Genomic DNA, 26,031 nt, shown 5'->3' on the forward strand with positions numbered 1-26,031 from the left:
ACCAATTAACAACAACAACCACAAGAAGTAATCTTCTAATCTGACTTCAAAGTGTCAAACATCTAATAAGGGACCCTCTAGCTACTACCATTTACTCACACACTCCAATTTGGATAACCATTTCTAGTATACTATCAGCCCTTAGAATAGGTCAATTGTAATCATTAATCTGATAAAAACTTAAAACTCATATGGAAAACGGATTAGCTATGTAATGTTCTTCAAACCAGTTCATTATCATCAACTAGTAATTGACCTAACCCATTCCGCGATCATATTTAACTAACCCGAAACCATGAAGATAATCAGTATTTCTTCCCCAAGAAAAAAAAAAAAAATCCAGATTAAAAATTTAAACATATGTAAAAACAGTACGAAACAGAAAAGAAATTGATAAACTGAAGTACATCAAGGAGATTACAATTGATACGTACCTTGATGATTAAACCTGCAGCAATATAATGGAAGCAGAATCTGCTGCCACTCACTGACGCCAAAACATCAACAAGTATTTCACTTGTACTTCCTACCAAATATAATTAATTAAAAGGGAACGAAAAGTAAATTAAACAGAAGAAAAGAACAATATAAAACAAAATTATACATACTTGAATAACAGAACACCTTTCTTCTTCTTCTTTATTTTTTTGAAAAGGTATTTTGAGTTAAGAATCTCACTTATGACACAACAAAAGCTGAGATCTGGCCAGATTGGAAAAGAGCAAAATGTGTCCAGATGGTTTAGATTTCCTCTTATCAACCGATTTGGGAAGAAGGGCTCAATGTATACCAATTAATAATTTACAGTTTTTATACGACATGAACATGGAAATATACTTGCATGAAGAAGCAGAAAAAGAGGAGGAGGAAGACGAAGAGGGTTTTCTTAAAAATAAATAAAAGAAAAATTGCGGGAATTTCCACGAAAATAGAAGAGGGATTCGGAGGGTTTTCATAAAATACTTAATAAAGAAAAGGATAATTGCGGGAATTTCCATGAAAAATTGAACAGTAAGGCGTACCTTGAAGAAAGGTGTCCTCCGGTTCATGATTTCGACCGACGTATCATACCATACATGGCTCATTGTAAGCTTGGTAAATGGGTTATGTTTGTCGTATTCGTATTATTTTGTATAACATTTATTATCTTAACGGGTTGTGTCGTTAAGATAATAAATGTTATACTACTAGTCTATTACAAAATATTAAATGTGCAAAGATATGCAAAATGAAAGAGTTTTTGTTTTCAAGATTGTGAAACCTTTCTCAAAAGTTTAAACATTGCCAATGGAACTCAAAGGTTGCATGTTATTCTTTTTACAAAATCCTCAATTTTCAACCCAGCCGTTAAGAGAGTAAAACAATTTAGTAGCAAGATTAACTTATGATTCATAGTTATTAACTACAATCATGTGATCATGTAGAATGAGCATAAAGTGATGCTATCTCTTAGACTCAATTTTTTTAAGTGCTAGCCGTCCAACACTAGATTCCTTTCGACCGTTTGAACATGGAAAGTTTTTGACGGTGGTTTCCACTCGAAATCTTGTGTTCAAACTCTCATGATCATAGAGTTTGATAGTGCCAAGCCTAGCAGTTTTGGTCTCTGGGATTATATATCAGGGCATTCCATCGCCCGCCCATCTTCCTTTGAACTTTTGAGTGGTGAGATTGAATCCTGGTATTGTGCTTCTGAAATCCTTTTCACTGCTTCATTCCACACCATCCCTGACCCATCATCTTTCATGACGGTTCTGCACGAAAATCATATAATATGGGACGTTCATACGTCAGAACAAATATAGAAAACTCGAGAGACAGATGGAGAGTCACACTAAACATACATTTATAAAAACGAGGGATTAATGCAGCCCATACATTCTAAACATGGAGAGAAACCAACACAAAATGGTTCCAGCTTCTAAAAAAACAGCCAATACGTCAGCTATTATGACATCCTAGAAAAGTAGACGACGATGAGGTTCCACACACCATTACCATTTGTGTCATGAGTTAACAGTTTAGAATGATGTCGCACCCCATCCTGAGAACAAAATTTTCATCATGGTGTTCAAGGTTGAAAGGTGGCAAAGTGCCAAACCTGAATGTTGCCAATACACCTAAACGACAATCGTTTATGCATTTCATTCTCGTCCTGGTTTATCAAATGTTCTAGTCATTAAACCCAAAAGCCTCTTGAGGAACTTGCATAACAACAATAGGAAATACTGCAACTCATCCGAAGAGCTCAAACCCACCCCACCCCCCGCTTCTTCTCCCTCGCCGGCGGGCGGGCACCCCAATTCAAAACAAATGTTCCTGATGTGACTTCTAGTCAACTAATCAAGATTGAACAATGTAAAATTTATCAAACTTTAACGAAAATGGGTGATTTGAACAGAAGGAAGAAGATTAATTAAAAATAGAAACCACACTAAAGAAGTGGCAGCCAACTTTGCTGCCAAAACTCACTTCTGTATTCCACCCACAAGGGAAGTACGCAAGGAAATTAAGTAATTCAGGTGCAATGAACCACACTAAAGACCTTCTTAGGCGTAGCATAAAAGAGAAAAGGCAATAAAAATAAAGAAATGAACATATAAAGATTCTAGGAAGCAACAAAGACCATCAAGTATTGAGAATTATATGCAAGATATAAGTGAAACAGTGGAGAGAAGAAGAATCCACCCTAAATTAATTAGAAATAATTAGGTTTTAGAAAGCGTTGTACGCATATAACCAAAAACGGTGTGCAAAGATACAAAGATAACAAAAACGTAAGATCAAATATACTCAAATGCCATGTTAAATTTTAAAAATATAGAAGGTCGATGAGTAGAAATAGGAACGAAACTAATATTAGGAGTTACACGCAAGCCTGAATTAAACACAAACCACATTGTAATATAAATAAAAAAATATACTTTAACTGGTGCATAAACTGCTATAACAAAGCATACAATTCATGGAACTAATTAAACAAGGTAAAGACTACAGAATATCCAAGCTTGGGAAACTTAAAAGCATATACCAAAGGGATACAAGCCATTTATTTCGGATCTCAGAAATTTAAGCCATTTAATTATGCCCACCAAGACCAAATAGTTAGAGGACCAATTTGGGAAAATTGTTCATTTTATGACATTTGGGTGGTTCTCAAACCAAGCATTGAGCAAGGGTGAAGTGCAATATTCTAAAAACATCAAAACACACATCTTGAGCGATATGATGCTTACTAATATGTAATCGATTTATAAACCATCTCCATGACTCAAGTTCATTATAAACTTCTCATTGCAACGAAATGAAGAAGAAACCAAAAGTTCATCATCACCAATTAGTAATTGATCTAACCCCTACTAGAAACTAATTAAACCAACGTGTGCGACTAATGCGGAAGTATGAACATAATAAATATTCCTTCTCACAACAAAATATCCACAATAAAAAAATTTAAAGAACAATACAAGTAATTACTTCAAGCTAGTGAACCATGCACACTAAAGATTCTCTCAAGCGCATAATAAAAGATAAATTGGCAATAAAATTGAATCCATGAATATAATGATATTAGGATTGGCATGGAAAAAAATTTGGAATATGTCACTTCCAATACTAAGATTCTAGGAAGCAACAAAACCCATCAAGTACCAGAGAAAAGGAGGATCAAACCTTCACTACAAAGTGATAGAAACATGTAATTAGGAACAGTGTGCATGGATAGAAATATTACAGAAAAGCAAGAACAAACCTACTCAAATACCACGGAGATGAATAGATATAGGAAATGAATTAAAACAAAGATATCTGAAAGGGCTACATGCATGTTAACATATATAACAGAAAAAACCCGAACTTATATTTAGAGTTACACACAAGTCCATATTGTAATATAAGAATAGTAATTTCAAGACAAAAAGAAACACGATATTTTAACTAGTGCATAAATTACTCCAGAAAATTTTGACAAACAAGGTAAAAAAGCTCAACTTTGGGAATTCAATCAAAAGGATTTTCCAAAGGCATATTCAAGCCATTTATTTGGACTAAAGATAATTAAGCCATCTAGTTATGCCCAAACAGAAGATGTGGGTTAGGCCAATTGGTTAGGACAACGTACCCGCCACATTGTACCTAATCATGAATCCCCCATTGCACCTAAGTACGAATCCTCGTCATAGTAGATTAAAGTAGTTTAGAATATCACTTTGCCAAATATTATGTAACAAAGCCAAAATGTTAGGTCATCTCCAATGTACCGGAAAATTTAGACTCAAATAATGTTATATTTGAGTCTAAAAATGAGAGGCAAGCACTCGCCAATGTTCAGGAGACTTGAACCATCTCCAATGCACTATAAAATTTTGGACTCCAATCTCATATTTGAGTCTAGATATGAATCAAAACATCTCCAATTCACTAGAAACTTAATTGGAAGTTTTCAGCTAATATGTGACTCTAATTTGGAGTCTAAGGTGGATCCCATGCCAACAATAAAAAGTGCTATTCGACCAAGGAAAATAAGATGAGTTTTGACCCCAACCATCTCTAATACACATACCAAAATTGTTAAAAATCACATTCAGAGTTTTGACTTTAATGTTTTCTCTTCTAATGCACATACTTAATTGTTAAAACTGAAATATGGGTTTGACTCGAATGTTTTCTATTCCAAGGCATAGACTCCACCTTAACAATGTGCATTGGAAGAGAAAACCAAACACTCAAACCAACCACTTTTTTTGGACTCAAATATAAAAATATTAATCAGGAATATACATCCTTTCATCGTATATTACCAACGATTTGTTCCAAAGTTTATTAAATAGTTCTTTTATGCTCAAACCTAGAATTGGCCTTAATATGAAACTCATTCATACCTTCAATCGTATGTTACATACACTCTGTGATTGAAATAATCAACAACCATATATTTTTCAATAACAACCTGCTCTCAACAGTTAGTCTCAATTAGTCTGGTATATATTTAGACTTCAGACTTACAACAACAACCACAAGAAGTAATCTTCTAACCTGACGTCAAAGTGTCAAACATCTAAAAAGGAACCCTTTAACTACTACAATTTACTCACACGCTCCAATTTGGATAACCATTTCTAGTATCCTATCAGCCCTTAGAATAGGTCAACTGTAATCATTAATCTGATAAAAACTTAAAACTCACATGGAACACGGATTAGCTATGTAATGTTCTTCAAACCAGTTCATTAGCATCAACTTGTAATTGACCTAACCCATTCCGCGATCATATTTAACTAACCCGAAACCATGAAGACAATCAGTATTTCTTCCCCAAGAAAAAAAAAATATCCAGATTAAAAATTTAAACATATGTAAAAACAGTACGAAACAGAAAAGAAATTGATAAACTGAAGTACATCAAGGAGATTACAATACGTACCTTGATGATTAAACCTGCGGCAATATAATGGAAGCAGAATCTGCTGCCACTCACTGACGCCAAAACATCAACAAGTACTTCACTTGTACTTCCTACCAAATATAATTAATTAAAAGGGAACGATAAGTAAATTAAACAGAAGAAAAGAACAATATAAAACAAAATTATACATACTTGAATAACAGAACACCTTTCTTCTTTTTTTCTTTTCTGAAAAGGTATTTTGAGTTAAGAACCTCACTTATGACACAAAAAAAGCCGAGATCTGGCCAGATTGGAAAAGTGTAAAATGTGTCCAGATGGTTTAGATTTCCTTTTATCAGCCGATCTGGGGAGAAGGGCTCAATGTATACCTATTAATAATTTACAGTTTTTATACGACATGAACATGGAATTATACTTGCATGAAGAAGCAGCAAAAGAGGAGGAGGAGGAAGACGAAGAGGGTTTTCATAAAAATAAATAAAAGAAAAATTGCGGGAATTTCCACGAAAATAGAAGAGGGATTCAGAGGGTTTTCATAAAATACTTTATAAAGAAAAGGACAATTGCGGGAATTTCCATGAAAATTTGAACAGTAAGGCGTACCTTGTAGAAAGGTGTCCTCCAGTTCATGATTTCGACCGACGTATCATACCATACATGGCTCACTGTACTTCACAATCACAGAGGAATGAATTACAAGATAAGTTATTTTAATGTATTTATTTTCCCGTTTTAATAATTTTTTATTGAATTTAAAATTGTAAAGAATGACTAAAGTTTTATGTTGGTTGACGGTGTGGTCTCTGTGAGTTTGGAGCGTGCCTTTTGATAGTTTTGTCCCGTCAAATAGTTTGAAGAGGTCGATTTGAAGCGTGTCTTTCTTTTTTTATATTAATTTTATATAAAAAAAGAAAGATAATTAAGAAAGAGAAATGTTATTAGTATTTTAAAAATTTTATTATACATTTTTTTTGTAAGTGTATTTTTTTTCTTTTAAATACAAAATATTTAAAGAATAGAATGAAAAATTTAGAATGCGAATAACAATTTCCTTAAGAAAAAAGAGAATAAATGAAAAAAAGAGAAAGAATAGACTCCTAATCCGAATCCTAATCCCCCCAAAATCGTCCTCTTCAAACTCCGGAGACAACACCGTCAACCAACGGTAAGACTATAGTCATTCTTTACAATTTTAGATTCAATAAAAAATTATTAAAACGGGAAAATAAATACATTAAAATAACTTATCTTGTAATTCATTCATTTGTGATTGTGAAGTACGGTGAGCCACTTATGGTATGGTACGTCAGTCGAAATCATGAACTGGAGTGCACCTTTTAGTGAGTAAGATCAGGATAACAAAAACAATGACAAACCCAAAACCTGTATGTCATATGTCTTAATTTTAATACATACGCCGATCAACACAGACATCTAGAAATATATGAATATACATACAACATCTAAATTTCCCAAACAAGAAAAATAAGAGCGGGGAGTAAGAGGGTATCTAGCTATCTGTTTCATATGTGCGTGTGTGTGTGTGTGTGTGGTGGGAAAGACACCTGGAAGAAGGAGAATTGGGAGAGCAGAAGGAGGCGGGGCCTGGGACTGGCCTGGTTTAATTTCCCATTCCTTTGTGGGAAAGAGAAGGGGCATTGATGAGCAATTAAGGTTTTGAACGTTGACTACCAAAATTAAGTGGTGAAATAAAGCCAGCGAGCGCGCAGATTGCAGCTGACAGAGAGAGAGGTGAGCACGCACCGCCCAAAGGTATGATTTTATACAATTGCTGCCTCTGTGTGCTCACTCTCTTCTATCATCTACGCTCAAATTAACCTACAGTTCTTTCTTTCTTTCTGGGGCTTTTAGATTCAGGTTCAAAAACATAGATGATTTTTAAGAGTGTGTACAATTACCTAATTATATGTATTTATTTTTTTAATGCTTATTTTATATTTTCTAAAAATATTAAAAATCAATTAAAATCTTCTAATATTATGAATTTTCAACCCCAAAAATATATAATTAATATCTTATAACAAAAAATAATAATATATTGTCATAAATCTATCTGCAAAATATCTTATAACAAAAAATAATAATATATTGACATAAATCTATCTGCAAATCATTCTACCTTAACTCAAGTAACAAATATATGAATGTATATCGTACCTATAAGTAAGATATGAACCTTAACTAAAAGGTAGAAAAAACATAATATATCTACAAGCAAGACACATGAATCTTACTTGATTATAAAACAGAATCTGTCATATACGTAGATAAATATAGGTTGATTATAAAAATAAAAACTAAAATCTATAAATGAGGTTAAAATGGGATAAAGAACAAGAAAGAACAAAACAAATAAATAATCAAATTGATAATTAGGAAGAAATTTGATTTTTATAATAAATCTCATCATTTAAGAGATAATTATTGATAATAAAATAATAAGATTTAAGGAATTGGACTTATTTTAATAAATTGGACTATTCCTACTATTAGCTCAAAAAATTTGACCTATATCAAGTTTCCCCTTCTTTATAATATATACAAATATATATATATATATATATATATATATACAAATATATATATATATATATATGTATGTATAGCTAATTAGTTACACCAAGTGCAATGGTCAGCCTAGCAGCTTTCCTCCACTTAAGGAATATCATGTTTTCATTAGGGTTTTGAATTTGGAATGTAGTGCGAATGCCCTGTCTACCAGGATAATTTACTATATACACTTGTGGAGTCTTTCAATTCGTCAGAGCAACTCCACCCATATCCACTTTGCGCCAGCACCCAGCCCATTTATCCACTTAATTGAACAGTAATAGACCCAATGAACAGTAATAGGCCAAAGTATCTCCACCCCAAAAAAAATGTGCTGGCACCCAGTCTAAAAATGCGCTGGCACAAACGATCTCCACCCCTACAAAATGCGCTGGCACCCAGTCCATTTAAAATATTAAATAATTTTTTTATAAAATAATAAATAAATAAAATAGTTTTAATTTCGGATAGGATTTTTAACCAATCTCGTCAAGCCACGTGTCATTATCCGAACGTACTATTTTTTGAATAGATTTCCGCTAAGATTTTCAACCAATCCCGACAACCCACGTGTCACTTCCTGTTTACAATAATTTAGGCAAGATTTCGATAAGATTTTTAACCAATCTCGTCACGCCACGTGTCATTATCCGAACGTACTATTTTTTGAATAGATTTCCGCTAAGATTTTCAACCAATCCCGACACGCCACGTGTCACTTCCTATTTACAATAATTTAGCCAAGATTTCGATAAGATTTTCAACCAATCACGTAGTGCCACGTGGCATTGTCCAGAACCTCATCTTTTTTTTTTCGTCCATATAACCCCTACATCCCTACATCCATCCTCACACTAAACTCAATCCTTTTTTTTTAGCTCAGAATTCTTCTTTATCGTTTTCAAATCTTGAGTTCTTACAATGTTTTATTCAAGGAGAGCGTATAAACAGTTGCAAGAGCAGCAGAAAAGGTTGTTGGCACAACAGGAAGAATTGGTCAATCTTGACCAAGGTGGAGGTGGAGATGAGGCCTTCGCAATGGAGGAGGATGAGGATGATCACCATAGAAGGCGGAGGGCCTCACATTCCCGCCGTATCATGGAAGTTATGGGTCAGATAGCCAAACCCAGACGTGCGGCAAACATCGATAGAAGAAAGGAAAGACGAGGTAAAGATCTCTTGGAAGATTATTTTATTCCTAACAGCGTTTTCCCTGATCATGTTTTTAGACGTCGTTTTAGAATGCAACGAAGTTTGTTCGCTAAAATCATGAGTGATGTTTGCAACCATGATCCATATTTTGTGCAAAAAGAGGATGCTTTTCATGTTCTAGGTCTTTTTCCTGAGCAAAAAATTACGGCTGCCTTGCGAATGCTTGCATATGGAGCATCTGCAGATCAAGTGGATGAGATCGCAAGGATGGGAAAAACAACGGTTCTGGAGTCCCTGATGCGGTTTTGCATATAAATTACATAGAAATTACATAAAATATTGATGGGCGTGGAATGCATATTACATAAAAATTACATAAGAAATTAAATAAATTAAAATATTAATGTGGGTGGAATGCATATAAATAAATAAAAATATTGTTACCTCATCCGCTAAACTTGTCCCACTACGCAGATTACCAGAAGCATGAGAGATGGCGTTTTTCCAACAAGTAAAGGATGCGTTGAGTTTTTTCCAACGACCTTGAAGACCTTGACTAGATCTGGCATCTTTTCCATGTACATCGCAAAACGATTTCGTAATTTTACTCCACATTTCTCACTTATCCATCTCATTACCCGTAATCGGGTCATGAGTAGTGCGAACCCAACATTCACACAACGTAACATCTTCACTGAGCTTCCACGAAGTCATTTTTTTCTCTCAAAGTGTACAAAATATTCAAATGTAGAAAGTGTAGAAAGTGTAGAAAATATTGAAATGTGGTGTAAGGTGGAAGATGAGGGTTAGGTATTTATAGAAAAAAAATTAATTTTTTAAAATTTTTCTGTATTTTTTAAAAAAATTTTGACAATTTTTAATTAATTTTTAATAAATTTTAATGTTGTAATTAATCTGGACCGTTGGATTTGAAAAATAATCAAATCCAACAGCCAACACGCTGCCACGTGGCCAACGGTCAAATTTCTGACCGTTGGGCCTTTTTTTTTTTTTTTTTTTAATTTTTGGTGAAAAAAACGTGGACCGTTGATCTGTGATCGGACGGTCCAATTTAAAAGTGAAATTTAAATTTTTTTACCGTTGGAAATCCAACGGCCTACAAAAACTAGCCGTTGGATTTCCAACGGCATTGAGGAGGGCCACGTAGCCCTTTGATAATCGGACGCAACTTGCCCTGCACGCGGGCCCCACCGCCTGCAATTGTTGTCGGCTACTCGCGCTAGGAACGCGTGTTGTGCATGCGCCAGGGAAATGGACCGGCCTCTGGGTCTGTCCATTTTGGGCTGGGCTCCTGCCTGGCTTGGGCTGGGTGCCAGCCTGTTTTGCGGGCTGGAGGTGATGGACAGAGTGCCGGTCCATTTTCTTCACTTGGTGCCGGTCCATTTTCCTTGGGCTGGAACTGCTCTCAGAGGAAGGAGGGCGATTGATATCTGATCTCCATTATTAATGGTGAAAGCCAGGTTTGTGGATATAAGGACTCATCATCCATCTAGATCTGAATCGTGTCCTTGTATCTAAGTCTCAGTACCAATAGTAATTCACCAATACCACTAGTAATTCCATGTCGAATTCATAGTAGTACTACCGCCTTGGAAAGCAAATGCAAGGAAACTCTCTTAAAAATGGAGTATCCATAGGCTCCATCATCTTATGTTTTTATCATAATTTTCGTGCTAATATTTTAAAGTATTGTACCAAACACATTAGGATTTATAAAGAGTTCTACTTTTGAGAGCGTCCTTACTTAACGAAGAGTGCTATTTTTGGGAGAGCCTTCCTTTAACATTTCTCCAAAATCGTCAAGTTGCACCACTAGCTTAGACTAGTTGTGGAATGTTGTACTGAGGAGGGTCTGTAATTGCGTTGGCATTAAAAGTCCCATTGGCCCACTTCTCTATTGCGGTTGCTCGGCCTGTTTCAGCCGTCAGATCCACGTATAATATGATTCAATCTTAATCTCAGCCTTTAGATTTAACTTAGGGTTTTATGTATATTGGAGCGTTGGTGTGGTGTTTGGTGGGTTCGCACTGCTACGTTGGTGTAGTGAAAGGGAAAGGGCAGAGGGGAAAGGACACCCAGAAAAATGGAAGGGAGACAAGGATAAAGACTTCCATGAAAAGTCACCCACCCCTGATTAGTTTTCAGCATATATACCGATTCTGCCTGTACCTACACATGCGTACGCTGGCCGGCCTTCTTTTTGTGTTGTTTTATCAGTTGAACATGCGTATGATAAATAGTTGGTTCCTTACATAATTTTTTTTCATCAAAACTTTTATGAGTAAAGTTTAACATTACGCACTGATAGGATGAAAAATGCACTTAGGTAACAAAATTGTAGACGGTGAATTATCTTAGTAGTTAGGACATTCTTCTTCAACATTTTAATAATGTTCTAGTTTTAACTTCTTTTCTCTACCACCACTTAGTATCATAATCAATAGGATAACAAAACCAACAAGTCTAAAATTGCAAAATTTTAGCCGACAAAAAAAAAATGCACAAATAAATAAAAATCTCACGTTACTAAAATTCAGCTTTATCACTAACCAAGTCTAAACAACTCTCAAAACTAACAAATTCTAAAATAACCCATAAATTTAAGTTTTAACAACTACTGTTAAAACTAAGCTCCAAAATTCAGCTTAATCATTATCTAACTATGTGGACAGGGCACACCATAAAGGAGTAGGATTCTCTTCCTTCCTAATCTTTCTCCCCTTTCATCTCTTCCTATTTAAACGATTGCGATTACGCCACGTCTACATTTTGTTTTGAATTTTTTATATAGAGTATAAAACAAAAAGAAGAGTGTGAGAAAAGAGAATGAAAGAGAATAATAATAAGAGGGGAGAAAATCATACTCTCACTTGGAACATAAAAACACAATTTGAAGGGCAAAGTGAGTCAAATTGACTTTTATGGGGCAAAGGTGGGATCGTCAACCCATTCAAGAGACAATCAATTAAAAAACCCTACGAATAAATAAATAAAATAATGTGAGCACTTTACAATGAATTCGTAGCCCAATCGAGTAATATTCACCTCAATTATTGAAGGCTTAAATTTAATCACTTATTTGATAATGCGTGGTACAAACGTGTCATTCACATAAGTCAAATTTTACATCAAAATTTTGACAAAATAATTTAAAATATTATGATTACATGACTCAATTTTTAATGGATAATGCTAACTAGACCAAATTTTTTAAACCAAATTTGCAAACTAAATTATGTGGTTGTCGATTATTGGATTATATTAAATGTTGATTATCGTGCTTATTTCTTATTAGTGACATATCATTTGGTTAAAAATTGTGATTTCCCTAGCATTACCCATTTTTAATTATATCAAAGCCATTTTAGATAAAACAGCACTCATTGAGCACCTCACACCTTTTTAAGCATCTCATATCTTTGTTTAATTTTGTCTATTAGATATATAACCAAAATATAGAAAATAATATTTGAGAAACTAAAAATCACCTCATCATTTGCGGGCTCACATCCTCATCATCTACGGGTGACATGTACAATAAATGAGAAAATCTTACTAGATATCTAAGCCAATATATTCAACCATGAATAGTATTTTTCTAGACCAAATTATATCAAGGGTTGTATTCCATTTAATTGTGAATTAAAAAAAAAAAATATATATATATATATATATAAATATTGTGAATAATAATTGTCTAGCCGACTTTAAACGGGTGAAGTTGCATTATGATAGTTAATATTTATGCAATGTTGTACTTAGGTAGCTATGTTGTCTTCAAGAGTCTCATTTGATCTGTTTCTCTAATTTGACACTTACGGTTACACTGCCTATTTCAGATATAAAATGTTTCACTTAGGGTTTATTTTTGTTTGTTAGATAGCCAAAAAATAGAAAATAATGTTTGACATACTAAAAATCACCTCATCATTTGCGGGCTCACGTCCTCATCCTCTACGGGTGACATACATGTACAATGAATGAGAAAATCTTACTAGATATCTAAGCCAATATATTCAACCATGAATAGTATTTTTCTAGACTAAATAATTGTATCTCATTTAATTGTGAATTTAAAAAAATATATATTGTGAATAATAATTGTCCAGCCGACTTTAAACGGGTGAAGTTGCACTATGACAGTTAATATTCATGCAATGTTGTATTTAGGTAGCTGCGTTGTCTTCAAGAGTCTCGTTTGATCTACTTCTCTAATTTGAAACTTGCTGTTGCGCTGCCTATTTCAGCCATCAGATGTTTAAATTAGGGTTCATGTTGGACTGTTGTTGTGATGATCTGGTCATGAATATGCATAGAGTCTCATTTGATATGTTTCTCTAATTTGACACTTGCGGTTGCACTGTCTGTTTCAGCCATCGGATGTTTAACTTAGGGTTTATGTTGGACCGTTGGTGTGATGATCTGGACCTGAATATGCATATGCTGCCTGGCCTGGCCTTCTTTATGTGTTGTTTTCTCAGCTGAATATGCATATAATAAATAGTTGGTTCTTTACAGAATTTTTTATCAAAACTTTATTAAAAAAACTTTAACATTACAACAAACACATTTATAGGAAATACGATAACAAAACCGCAATTGGTATAATTGTTTGGAAATAAAAACAGAACGTAACTGCAGTTCGGCAAAATCTACCAACCCAGCCGTTAAGAGAGTAAAACAATTTAGTAGCAAGATTAACTTATGATTCATAGTAATTAACTACAATCATGTGATCATGTAGAATGAGCATAAAGTGATGCTGTCTCTTAGACTCAATTTTTTTAAGTGCTAGCCGTCAAGCACTAGATTCCTTTCGACCGTTTGAACATGGAAAGTTTTCGACGGTGGTTTCCACCCAAAATCTTGTGTTCAAACTCTCATGATCATAGAGTTTGATAGTGCCAAGCCTAACAGTTTTGGTCTCTGGGATTATATATCAGGGCATTCCATCGGCCGCCCATCTTCCTTTGAACTTTTGAGTGGTGAGATTGAATCCTGGTATTGTGCTTCTGCAATCCTTTTCACCGCTTCATTCCACACCATCCCTGACCCCATCATCTTTCATGACGGTTCTGCACGAAAATCATATAATATGGGACGTTCATACGTCAGAACAAATATAGAAAACTCGAGAGACAGATGGAGAGACACACTAAACATACATTTATAAAAACGAGGGATTAATACAGCCCATACATTCTAAACATGGAGAGAAACCAACACAAAATGGTACCAACTTCTAATTAAAAAACAGCCAACACGTCTGCTATTATGACATCCTAGAAAAGTAGAGGACGATGAGGTTCCACCCACCATTATCATTTATGTCATGAGTTAACAGTTTAGAATGCTAAGCCCCAGAGATTGAAGGTAAACTGGGATGTCGCACCCCATCCTGAGAACAAAATTTTCATCGTGGTGTTCAAGGTTGAAAGGTGGCAAAGTGCCAAACCTGAATGTTGAGTTCAGAATTGAAGGTCGCAAAAAGGACAGCGAGATGACAACACTAATACTGATGGGGTATTTTTTTCAAATTCATCACCGAGGCCACCAAAATGACCCTTTTTGGAGCACATGAAACAAGACTTTGATAAGTAACAAGAAATGTCCACTTCTTTATGTTTTACGTTGGTATTTGCCAGATATGGAACTAATTTAGTTTTTAATACACCTTAACGAAAGTTTATGCATTTCATTCTCGTCCTAGTTTATCAAATGTTCTAGTCATTAAACCCAAAAGCCTCTTGAGGAACTTGCATAACAACAATAGGAAATACTGCAACTCATCCGAAGAGCTTAAACACGCCTCCCTTCCCCCCACCCCCCCTTCTCCCCGGCGGCGGGCGAGCACCCCAATTCAAAACAAATGTTCCTGATGTGACTTCTAGTCAACTAATCAAGATTAAACAATGTAAAATTTATTAAACTCTAACGAAAATGGGTGATATGAACAGAAGGAAGAAGATTAATTAAAAATAGAAACCACACTAAAGAAGTGGCAGCCAACTTTAATTTGTAGTTGTTGCCAAAACTCACTTCTGTATTCCACCCACAAGGGAAGTACGCAAGGAAATTAATTAATTCAGGTGTAATGAACCACACTAAAGACCTTCTTAGGCGTAGCATAAAGGAGAAAAGGCAATAAAAATAAAGAAATGAACATACAAAGATTCTAGGAAGTAACAAAGACCATCAAGTATTGAGAATTATATGCAAGATATATGTGAAACAGTGGAGAGAAGAAGAATCCACCCTACATTAGAAATAATTAGGTTTTACAAAGCGATGTACGCATATAACCAAAAACGGTGTGCAAAGATACAAACATAACAAAAATGTAAGATCAAATATACTCAAATGTCATGTTAAAATTTAAAAATATAGAAGGTCGATGAGTAGAAATAGGAACGAAACTAATATTAGGAGTTACACGCAAGCCTTAATTAAACACAATCCACATTGTAATATAAATAAAAAATATACTTTAACTGGTGCATAAACTGCTATAACAAATCATACAATTCATGGAACTAATTAAACAAGTTAAAGACTACAGAATATCCAAGCTTGGGAAACTTAAAAGCATATACCAAAGGGATAGAAGCCATTTATTTCGGATCTCAGAAATTTAAGCCATTTAATTATGCCCACAAAGACCAAATAGTTAGAGGACCAATTTGGGAAAATCGTTCATTTCATGACATTTGGATGGTTCTCAAACCTAGCCTTGAGCAAGGGTGAAGTGCAATAGTCTAAAAACTTCAAAACACACATCTTGAGCAATATGATGCTTACTAATATGTAATCGATTTATAAACCATCTCCATGACTCAAGTTCATTATAAACTTCTCATTGCAATGAAATGAAGAAGAAACCAAAAGTTCATCATCACCAATTAGTAATTGATCTAACCCCCACTAGAAACCAACGTGTGTGACTAATGCGGAAGTATGAACATAATAAATATTTCTTCTCACAACAAAATATCCACAATAAAAAATTTAAAGAACAATACAAGTAATTACTTCAAGCTAGTGAACCATGCACACTAAAGATTCTCTCAAGCGCATAATAAAAGATAAATTGGCAATAAAATTGAATCCATGAATATAATGATATTAGGATTGGCATGGAAAAAAATTTGGAATATGTCACTTCCAATACTAAGATTCTAGGAAGCAACAAAACCCATCAAGTACCAGAGAAAAGGAGGATCAAACCTTCACTACAAAGTGATAGAAACATGTAATTAAGAACAGTGTGCATGGATAGAAATATTACAGAAAAGCAAGAACAAACCTACTCAAATACCATGGAGATGAATAGATATAGGAAACGAATTAAAACAAAGATATCTGAAAGGGCTACATGCATGTTAACAAATATAACAGAAAAAACCCGAACTTATATTTAGAGTTACACATAAGTCCAAATTGTAATATAAGAAAAGTAATTTCAAGACAAAAAGAAACACAATATTTTAACTAGTGCATAAATTACTCTAGAAAATTTTGACAAACAAGGTAAAAAAGCTCAAACTTTGGGAATTCAATCAAAAGGATTTTCCAAAGGCATATTCAAGCCATTTATTTTGGACCAGAGATAATTAAGCCATTAGTTATGCCCAAATAGAAGATGTGGGTTAGGCTAATTGGCTAGGACAACATATCCGCCCCCATTGTACCTAATTATGAATCCCCCATTGCACCTAAGTACAAATCCCCGTCCTAGTAGATTAAAGTAGTTTAGAATATCATTTTGCCAAATATTATGTAACAAAGCCAAAATGTTAGGTCATCTCCAATGCACCGGAAAATTTAGACTCAAATAATGTTATATTTGAGTCTAAAAATGAGAGGCAAGGACTCGCCAATGCACATGAGACTTGGGCCATTCCAATGCACTAGAAATTTTTTACTCGAATCTCATATTTGAGTCTAGATATGAATCAAACATCTCCAATTCACTAGATACTTAGGACTTATATGTAAGTTTTCAGCTAATATGTGACTCTAATTTGGAGTCTAAGGTGGATCCCATGCCAACAATAAAAAAATGCTTTTCGACCAAGGAACATAAGATGAGTTTTGACCCCAACCAAAATTGTTAAAAATCACATTGAGAGTTTTGACCTTATGTTTTCTCTTCTAAGGCACATACCTTAATTGTTAAAACTGAAATGTGGGTTTGACTCCAATGTTTTATATTCCAAGGCATTGACCCAATCTTAACAATGTGCATTGGAAGAGAAAACCAAACACTCAAACCCACCACTATTTTTGGACTCAAATATAAAAATATAAGTTAGCTAGGAATATAAATCTTCCATCATAGATGACCTACCATTTGTTCCAAATATTTATTAAATTGTTCTTTTGTGCTCAAACCTAGAATTGGCCTTAATATGAACCTTGTCCAGACCTTCAATCGTATGTTACAGAAACTCTTTGAAATTAATCAACAACCATATTTTTTTCAATAACAACCTGCTCTGCACAATTAATCTGGTATGTATATAGACTTCAGACTTGCAAGCTAAGTTTCTAACCGATTATTAACACCCACCACCACAACAACTAATCTTCTAATCTGAAACAAGTGTCAAACATCTAATTAACAAGGAACCCTTGAGCTCCTACAATTTACTTATACACTCCAATTTGGGTATCCTATCAGGAATTGGGATAGGTCAACTGTAATCATTAATCTGATAAAAACTTAAACCTCCCATGGAAAACGGATTAGATATGTAATGTTCTTCAAACCAGTCTTGAAAAGAGGGCATCCAGTGTGATGCTTGCTATTTGTAATTTATTCTTAAATCCATTGTCCATGACCCAAGTTCATTATCATCAACTAGTAGTTGACCTAACCCATTACATTAACTAAACCAACATATTTAACTAACCCGAAAGCATGAAGATAACGAGTATTTCTTCCCAAAAACCAAATATCCAGATTAAAAATTTGAACATATGTAAAAACAGTACGAAACAGAAAAGAAATCGATAAACAGAAGTACAATCAAGGAGATTACAATTGATACGTACCTTGATGATTAAACCTGCGGCAAATTAATGGAAGCAGATCTGCTACCACTCACTGACACCAAAACATCAACAAGTACTACACTTGTACTTCCTACCAAATATAATTAATTAAAAGGGAATGATAAGTAAATTAATCAGAAGAAAAGAACGATATAAAACAAACTTAATTATACATGCTTCCATAACAGAACACCTTTCCTTTTTTTTTCTCTGAAAAGGAATTTTGATTTAAGAATCTCACTTATGACAAAAACAAAAGAAAGCTGAGATCTGGCCAGATAAAAAAGAGTAACATGTGTCCATATTTAGCAGAGCTCTGACCTTAGGGTTTATATTTCCTTTTATCAGCCGATTTGGGGAGAAGAGCTCAATGTACACTTATATGATAATTTACAGTTTTTATATGACATGCACAGAGAAATAAGCTTGCATGAAGAAGCAGAAGAAGAAGAGGAGGAGGAGGAGGAGGAGGATTTTCATAGAAAATAAATAAAAGAAAAATTGCCGGAATTTCCATGAAAATAGAAGAGGGATTCGGAGGATTCTCATAAAATAATTTAGTATAAAAAAGGATAACTGCGGGAATTTCCATGAAAAATTGAACAGTAAGATAACAAAAAGAAGGCGTACCTTGAAGAAACAAAAGAACCCCAAACCGTCCTCTTCAAACTATTTGAAGATCTAGCACGGGACAATCAAAAGGCACGCTTTCAAACTCCAGAGACCAGACCGTCTACCAGTATTAAAATTATAGTTAATACTAAAATTTTAAATTAAATTTAAATGATGTATCAGTAATAATAAATAAAAATATTAATTAATATTTAATTAATCATTATTTGATTTATAAACTTTAGTTTAAAAATTTATCTTCTTATAAATACCATAGCCATTCTTTACAATTTTAAATTCAATAAAAATTAATAAAATAGGAAATAAATACATTAGAATAACTTATCTTGTATTTCGTTCCTTTGAGATTGTGAAGTGCAGTGAGCCACCTAAGGTCTGGTACGTTTCCAAAAGGTCGGATCATAAACTGGAGGACACCTGCTAGTAAGTAAGAACAGGATGATAAAAACAATAACAAACCCAAAACCTGTATCGTCATGTCATATGTCTTAATTTTAACACATACACTGATCCACACACACATCTATAAATATATACACAACTTCTCCATTTCCCAAACAAGAAAAGTGAGAGCTGGGAATCAGAGGGTATCTAGCTATCTGTTTCATATATGTGAGATATATACATACAGGGTTGGGAGAAAGACACCTGGAAGGAGAATTGGGAAAGTAGAAGGGGCTGGGCCTGGGACTGGCCCGGTTTAATTTCCCATTCCTTTGCGGGAAGAGAAGGGGCGTTGATGAGAAATTAAGGATTTGAAACGTTGACTATAAGTGGTGAAATAAGGCCAGCGAGCGCGCAGATAGGAGCTGACGGAGAGAGAAGTGAGCACGCACCGCCCAAAGGTATGATTTTATACCATTGCTGCCTGTGTGTGCTCACTCTCTTCTGTCAACTACGCTCAGCTTAACCTACAGGTTTCTTTCTGCTTTCTAATATACACAAATACATACATATATATATATATATATAGCGAATTAGTTACACCACCAACTGCCATGGTCAGCCTAGCAGCTTTTCCTTTCACTCGAGTAATATCACGTTTTTATTAGGGTTTTGAATTCGGAATGCTATTTGAATGCCTTCTCTGCCAGGATAACTCACTATGTATACACGCGGAATCTTTCAATTCATCAGGACTTGAGCAGGGGGCTGATTTCTGGTCTCCATTATTGATGGTGAAAGCCTGGTTGGTGGATTAAAGGACTGTCATCGATCCATCCACATCTGAATCATGTCCCGACATTTAAGTACCAAAAGTAATTAACTAGTACCACTAGTAATTACGTGTCCAATTTGTAGCAGTACCACTGCTATAGAAAGAAAAAAATGTAATTACATTTTGCACCTTTAAATCTGAATACAATTACAATTTTATACAATAACTTTTAAAACATTTCAATATCGTACTTTTACTTACATTTCATTAAAATTTTATACTTCCGTGAAAAATTCTGTTTTATACTTCCGTTAAAAATTTTGTTAAAAGCTTTGTTAAGATTACAGTTAACTAATGACGTTGCAATTAAATTTTTCATAAAACAAATGAATATGACAAAATATATAATTTTTTTATGTTAAATGGGCCCACCCCTTCAACATGCATCTGTAATTCTGCATCTCTCTCTTCGACTCCATTACGAGAGAGATAATTGGCCAGGCGTCATCTTCGTCGCCATCATCGGCCATCACACAGCCATCACCACCACTACAGCATCCTTGAGCCGCTTCACTGCCATGGTGCTCCCGTCGTTCAGCACCGCCTTGTACACCGCCCCAGGCTCTCTTTCCCCAACATCTCCGCTAGTGCCCACATCAAATCCTCCAGTTCAAACGGCTGCCTGTGGTCAAAAAACACAAGCTTGCTTCTGTCGGTCGGAGGCGGTGAAGAAGTGGGAGGCGAAGAGGGTCTGTCTGTGTAGCACCAGTATGAAGGTAAACCCAGAAATTGCAGAGAACGTGTGAAAGATGGTTTCTTTCTTCCGTTTTCGAAATTGAGAAAATATTGGATCTTTGCTGTAGTGGAATCGAAGCTCAGCGACTCAGATGAAGGCAATTGAAATCTCGGAAATTCAGAACGTCGATTGGGATTGGAAGCGTGGTGGGGGAATCCCTGAAATTGGGGGTCTGTTGTTTGACCAAATTGAAAACGAGAGGCATTCTTTAAGCACGAGGCCAACCTCGGCGACGAAGGCATGGAGGCCGTCAGAGCTGCCGTTGCCCTCGAGGTTGAGAGCGAAGGAGGATGAGTGTATGGCAGAGGAAAGGAAGAACACATCAAAGTTCATACGAACGAGACGTACCTCTAAGTTGTTTTCTTTATTTATTTTATTTATAATTTTTAAATAAAATATTAAATGAATTCAAATAATTTTGAATAGTTAAGTATTTTTTATTATTTGTTTGGCCATGTGGAACAAGGTGGCATACATGTCAGCTCAAATATGAACTTTATATTTTACCATGTCATCAGTGAACTATAAAACTAACAGAATTTTTAACGGATGTATAGAATTGCAATGAAATGTAAGTAAATGTATGTGATTGAAATGTTTTAAAGATATTATATTATGTTAGAATTTTTTTCAAACTTGATGATGCAAAATGTAATTTAGGCAAAGAAAAATGTTAAATAAACTTTTTTAAAATTTGGATTACTAAGACGACACATTTTCTTAGTAACATTATAAATTACTGTGCTAAAAACATGAGGCGACGGGTGAGTTCATATAAAATTTTATTTTTTGAGAGCTTTTCCTTAACATTTCTCCTTTGAAAATTGTCAAAGTTACACCACTAACTTAGCACTAGTTGTGGAATGTTGTGCTGCGAAGGGTCTGTAAATGCGTTGGCATCAAAAGTTCCATTGGCCACTTCTCTATTGCGGTTGGGTCCACGTATAATGTGATTCAGCCGTTGGGTCCACGTATAATGTGATTCAATCTTAATCTCAGCCTTTAGATTTAACTTAGGGTTTTATATATTGGAGTGTTGGTGTGGTGTTTGGTGGGTTGGAACTGCTACGTTGGTGTAGTGAAAGGGAAGGGGCAGGGGAAAGGACACCCAGCAAAATGGAAGGGAGACAAAGATAAAGACGCCCATTAAATATCACCCACCCTTATCACTTATCAGTTTTCATCATATATCCCGAAAATCAGAAAATAATAGAGTGGCCTGTGAAAGATTGATTTGAGGCACAAGCGAAGTCTCTGCATATGCCTACAGCCTACACATGCGTATGCGGCCTAAGTTACTGAAATATATATAGCTTAGGCGAATTTAATTTGTACAGCATTAGCCTAAGATGTGGTGTAAAGTTTGTTAATATTTCATAACCATTTATATGAAGTTTATTATATTGACTGACTTCGTATAATAAATTCGAAAAAACCTTAGACCTGTTTGAGAGTCTGTTGGATACGCGTGTCGACGCAGTATGTGGCTCTACAATCTAACTAATTCTTAAATATCCAGTCCAGACAGTTCGCAAGTGCGCTACTATGTGTTTAGTGTTCGCAGTTAACGTGGCTAAGTTTGGACTGTAAAAAAATTTGATTGTATCCCCTTAATGTTCTTCGATTGCATACTAGTTTGTTTATAATGTCTACGCCGTGCACTTGGGAACCTAAGGGAGATATTGCATAATTTTTTACGATCAGAAATAGTCATATGAATCCTAAATCGCAACACATAAAGTGCACTTTCGAATAGGATAGGATCGTTACCAGAGGCATAAGGGGGAGATGAAGCGTATCAAATTATTATGATGACTAAATTCTCTAACAATAGTCACAATGGGCTCAAATTGCAAGATAGAAGTTAAGACCAATATTCGGATCGAGTGGGCAAATTTATTCAATTTGCAAACAACCGTGTTGGTGCTCATAATCGTATAAGGTGTCCTTGCATGAAATGTAACAACTGTATTTAGGTGATACTGGACGAAGTACAATATCATTTGTATATGAATGGGATCGTACACATTTACTCCAATTAGACTGATCATGAAGTATTACAACGGCAACATATTCCAGCAGTATAACACCTATGCATGAACTCTCTTCATATGGCCGTGTTGATGAGGACTAAGTGATGGACATATTGAATGATATTTTTCCTAATGCTTCGCAGGCACTAGATTGCCCTAATGATTAGTGCATTCTTCTTCAACATGTTTGGATTTCAAATTCTTTTGTCTTCTTAGTGTAAATTAGTGTACAATATCACATATAGCAATTGGAATGATCATGGAGAATTATATCGGCAACATATTCTGGCAGTGGGATACTTGTGCATGAACTCTCTTCATCTGGGCGTGTTGATGATGACCAAATGATGGACATATTGAATGATGCTTTTCCTAATTCTTTCCTAATGTTTTCCCTAATGCTTCGCAAGCGTTGGATTGCCATAGTGATTAGTGCATTCTTCTTCAACATGTTCAGATTTCAAATTCTTTTGTCTTCTTAGGGTAAAGTAGTATACAGTATCACATATAGCAATAGGATAACAAAACCAATAAATCCAAAATCGCAAAACTTTAGCAAACAAAAGCTGCACAAATAACTAAAATCCATTTCAGTCTAACATCTATTATCAAGGTACTCATACGATGAATTGTAGCTCAATCAATTAATAATCACATCTATTGTTGAGGCCCTAAGTTCAATCTCTTATCCTTTAATAATGTGGTACAAATTTGTCAATCACAGAAGGTGAATTGTACATCAAGAGTTTGACAAAATAATTTCTAATTTATGACATGGCTCCGTTCCTAATTATGTCGAAGCCTTTTAGGATTAAACGCCACTCATGTTGAACCAGCAAGTAGTTAAGTGGGTCACAATATTAGTGTTTGACTATTTGGCTCATCTTTCTGAAACTCTGACATGATATCAAAGCGGGGTTTATCTAAGTTCGTACACAACCCTAATTAATAAGTATGTTCTAATAGTGTAGTATTTACGTGCTTGTCTTTCCTCGCCAACGTGTCTTCCCGTGTGACCGTGGTCCCATGTGAGGGAGATGTTGAAAATCTCACATCCGCCATTTGACATAACAATTTACAACTTATAATTATATGATTCCATTCCTGATTGCACCACAACTTTTATGATAAATTCCTACTTTCACTGGACTAGCAAGTGGTTAAGTATGCAATAATATTTGTATTGAACTATTTGGACAGTCTTTCTAAAACTTTGCCAAAAAGTTATATCACTCATCAATAAAGATGAATACTATTAAATCATGACACTAATGAATATGACAATATTAAAACCAAAGTGGAAAAGAAAAGGAAAAATGCTAGTTAATGTAAAATTTAATAGCCTTGGACTAACCCATGGTCCCGCATGAAGGCCCTCGAGGTCCAATTAAATGGTTCACGGAACTCCACCTGCCTAGTGAGTAGTTTGAACTAAGAGAAATGCTAAGGAGACTCTTTAGCATTTCCCTTGAGCTAATCAGAAGCAAATCGCTTTGCTCTTTATTCAAAGTTCATACTCTAGTCTTTGGATTCCGAGCTAGCCAGGACCATGGGGACAAAGTCCAGACGAGATTCTCAACCAGATTAGTTTCTTAGGTGAAATTGCATACTAGTTTATGTTCTTTTATCTTCTGGTCTAGTGTCAACTGTTGCCAATGTTACTATGTTAGGATGGCTTGCATTGTTAATGCTTAGTACTTGAGGTAGTAATTATAGGTTTTTACATGCAAGTCCTCGAAAACAGCACACTTAAAACAACTTCAAACTCAATACTTTATAGAAAAAACATAATATACTCTGTAACACTAAAGAAGTTTCATAATTAAGAATCGACTAAAACATAACAAGTGAATAGATGAGGTATCTTTTTCACCAATTAATTAAGCTCTTGAAGTGTTTTTGTATAATAGTAGAAGTTGTCCAAATGTTTTTTCTAATTATGTTTTCCACAATTTCATAGGCCAAATTGGCTTCCCAAAAAATAAATAATAAAAAAAAAGATCATTTTCATAGAATGAGGATCCTCTTTTTGAGGATCCTGGGGATTCTCAAATCGTGTCCGTTCATCGTTGAGGCCAGAAATCATTTTAAATACTTTTATTTAAAATTAAATATAAACATATTTGACGAAAACTGACCGCACGATGTACGATGAACGGACACGATTTGAGGATTCCCAAGATCCTCACAAAGAGGATCCAGAGAGGATCCTCATTCATTTTCATAAGCCAAAATTTCACTATTTGCAAAAATACTTTTAAGGGTTTTTATCACAAATGGTCTTTAAAATTGACCCACTCCATCAAGAGATGGTCCTTGAAATTGAAAATCTATTAATCTAGTTTCTGAAATGGATGTCGCAAATTAATATTGTCATTCCGTCACAACTCTGTTAAAAATCTATTAAGTACTAATGTGACACAAAATTAGGTCTCAAAAGTTTAATAAATATTGCCATGTAGATTAAAATGTTTAAATAATAAAAAGTAATTTTTGTTCTTATGTAATTAAAAACTTAAAAAAGAAAAAAAGAAAAAAAGAAGAAGAAGATGTACAGTTGTTCTTCTTCTTCCCCTCCCACCCTACCAATCACTACATTGCCACCCCACCCCGTCGCATAAGTAATTGTAGGGATGGCAACGGTTCGGTTTGGAAACGGAAATGCTGTATTTATCCCCATAATCACGAAAATTAACTATATCCATAACCGCAAATTAACCATCAGGTATAATTCATAACCATACCCCCATCGGTTAACGGGTATATCCATATTCGTCAATAGAAAAAATATATTCGTTCAGTTGAGACATTTGATGTATAAATGATCCAATAAATGGATCTTGTTGAGTATAAAAATTAAAACACTGACGATTTTGACTTGTCTTTGATATCTCCCATAAGCACCATTGAGTTTGCATTGATTTTGATTCAAAATTTTACTTTCCTACAAAATGCAACTTTAGTATTCTCAAGGTAATGAATATACAAATACATACACACACACACACACACACACACACACACACACACACACACACACACACACACACACACATACATACATATATATATATATATATATATTATACTATTATATTATATATAAATTATATTTTTTACTATTCGGGTCGGATTCGGTTATGGATACGGTTTGGGGACCGCTATAACCATATCCAAAATCATAACCTAATAATATAACAGTTTT

The 26,031-nt window shown here is 34.7% G+C and overlaps 2 long non-coding RNA genes across 3 annotated transcripts; both read right to left on the minus strand.

Moving 5' to 3' along the window:
- Nucleotides 1-1,345: 1,345 nt before the first annotated feature.
- On the minus strand, nt 1,346-6,137 carry LOC137719989 (uncharacterized). Of its 2 annotated transcripts, none has more exons than XR_011066454.1 (3): nt 6,011-6,137; nt 5,423-5,514; nt 1,346-1,754 (listed from the first exon to the last, which is right to left on the minus strand). It is a non-coding gene; the product is annotated as an uncharacterized lncRNA (long non-coding RNA). The 2 variants fall into 2 exon arrangements; XR_011066455.1 differs by lacking the exon at nt 6,011-6,137 and adding an exon at nt 5,597-5,999.
- Nucleotides 6,138-13,750: 7,613 nt separating this feature from the next.
- On the minus strand, nt 13,751-19,790 carry LOC137708829 (uncharacterized). Its single transcript, XR_011064835.1, has 3 exons — nt 18,836-19,790; nt 18,206-18,296; nt 13,751-14,226 (listed from the first exon to the last, which is right to left on the minus strand). It is a non-coding gene; the product is annotated as an uncharacterized lncRNA (long non-coding RNA).
- Between the last annotated feature and the right edge of the window lie 6,241 nt (nt 19,791-26,031).

The sequence above is a fragment of the Pyrus communis genome, chromosome 1, assembly GCF_963583255.1.
Source record: "Pyrus communis chromosome 1, drPyrComm1.1, whole genome shotgun sequence".
NCBI classification, from domain to species: Eukaryota; Viridiplantae; Streptophyta; class Magnoliopsida; order Rosales; family Rosaceae; genus Pyrus; species Pyrus communis.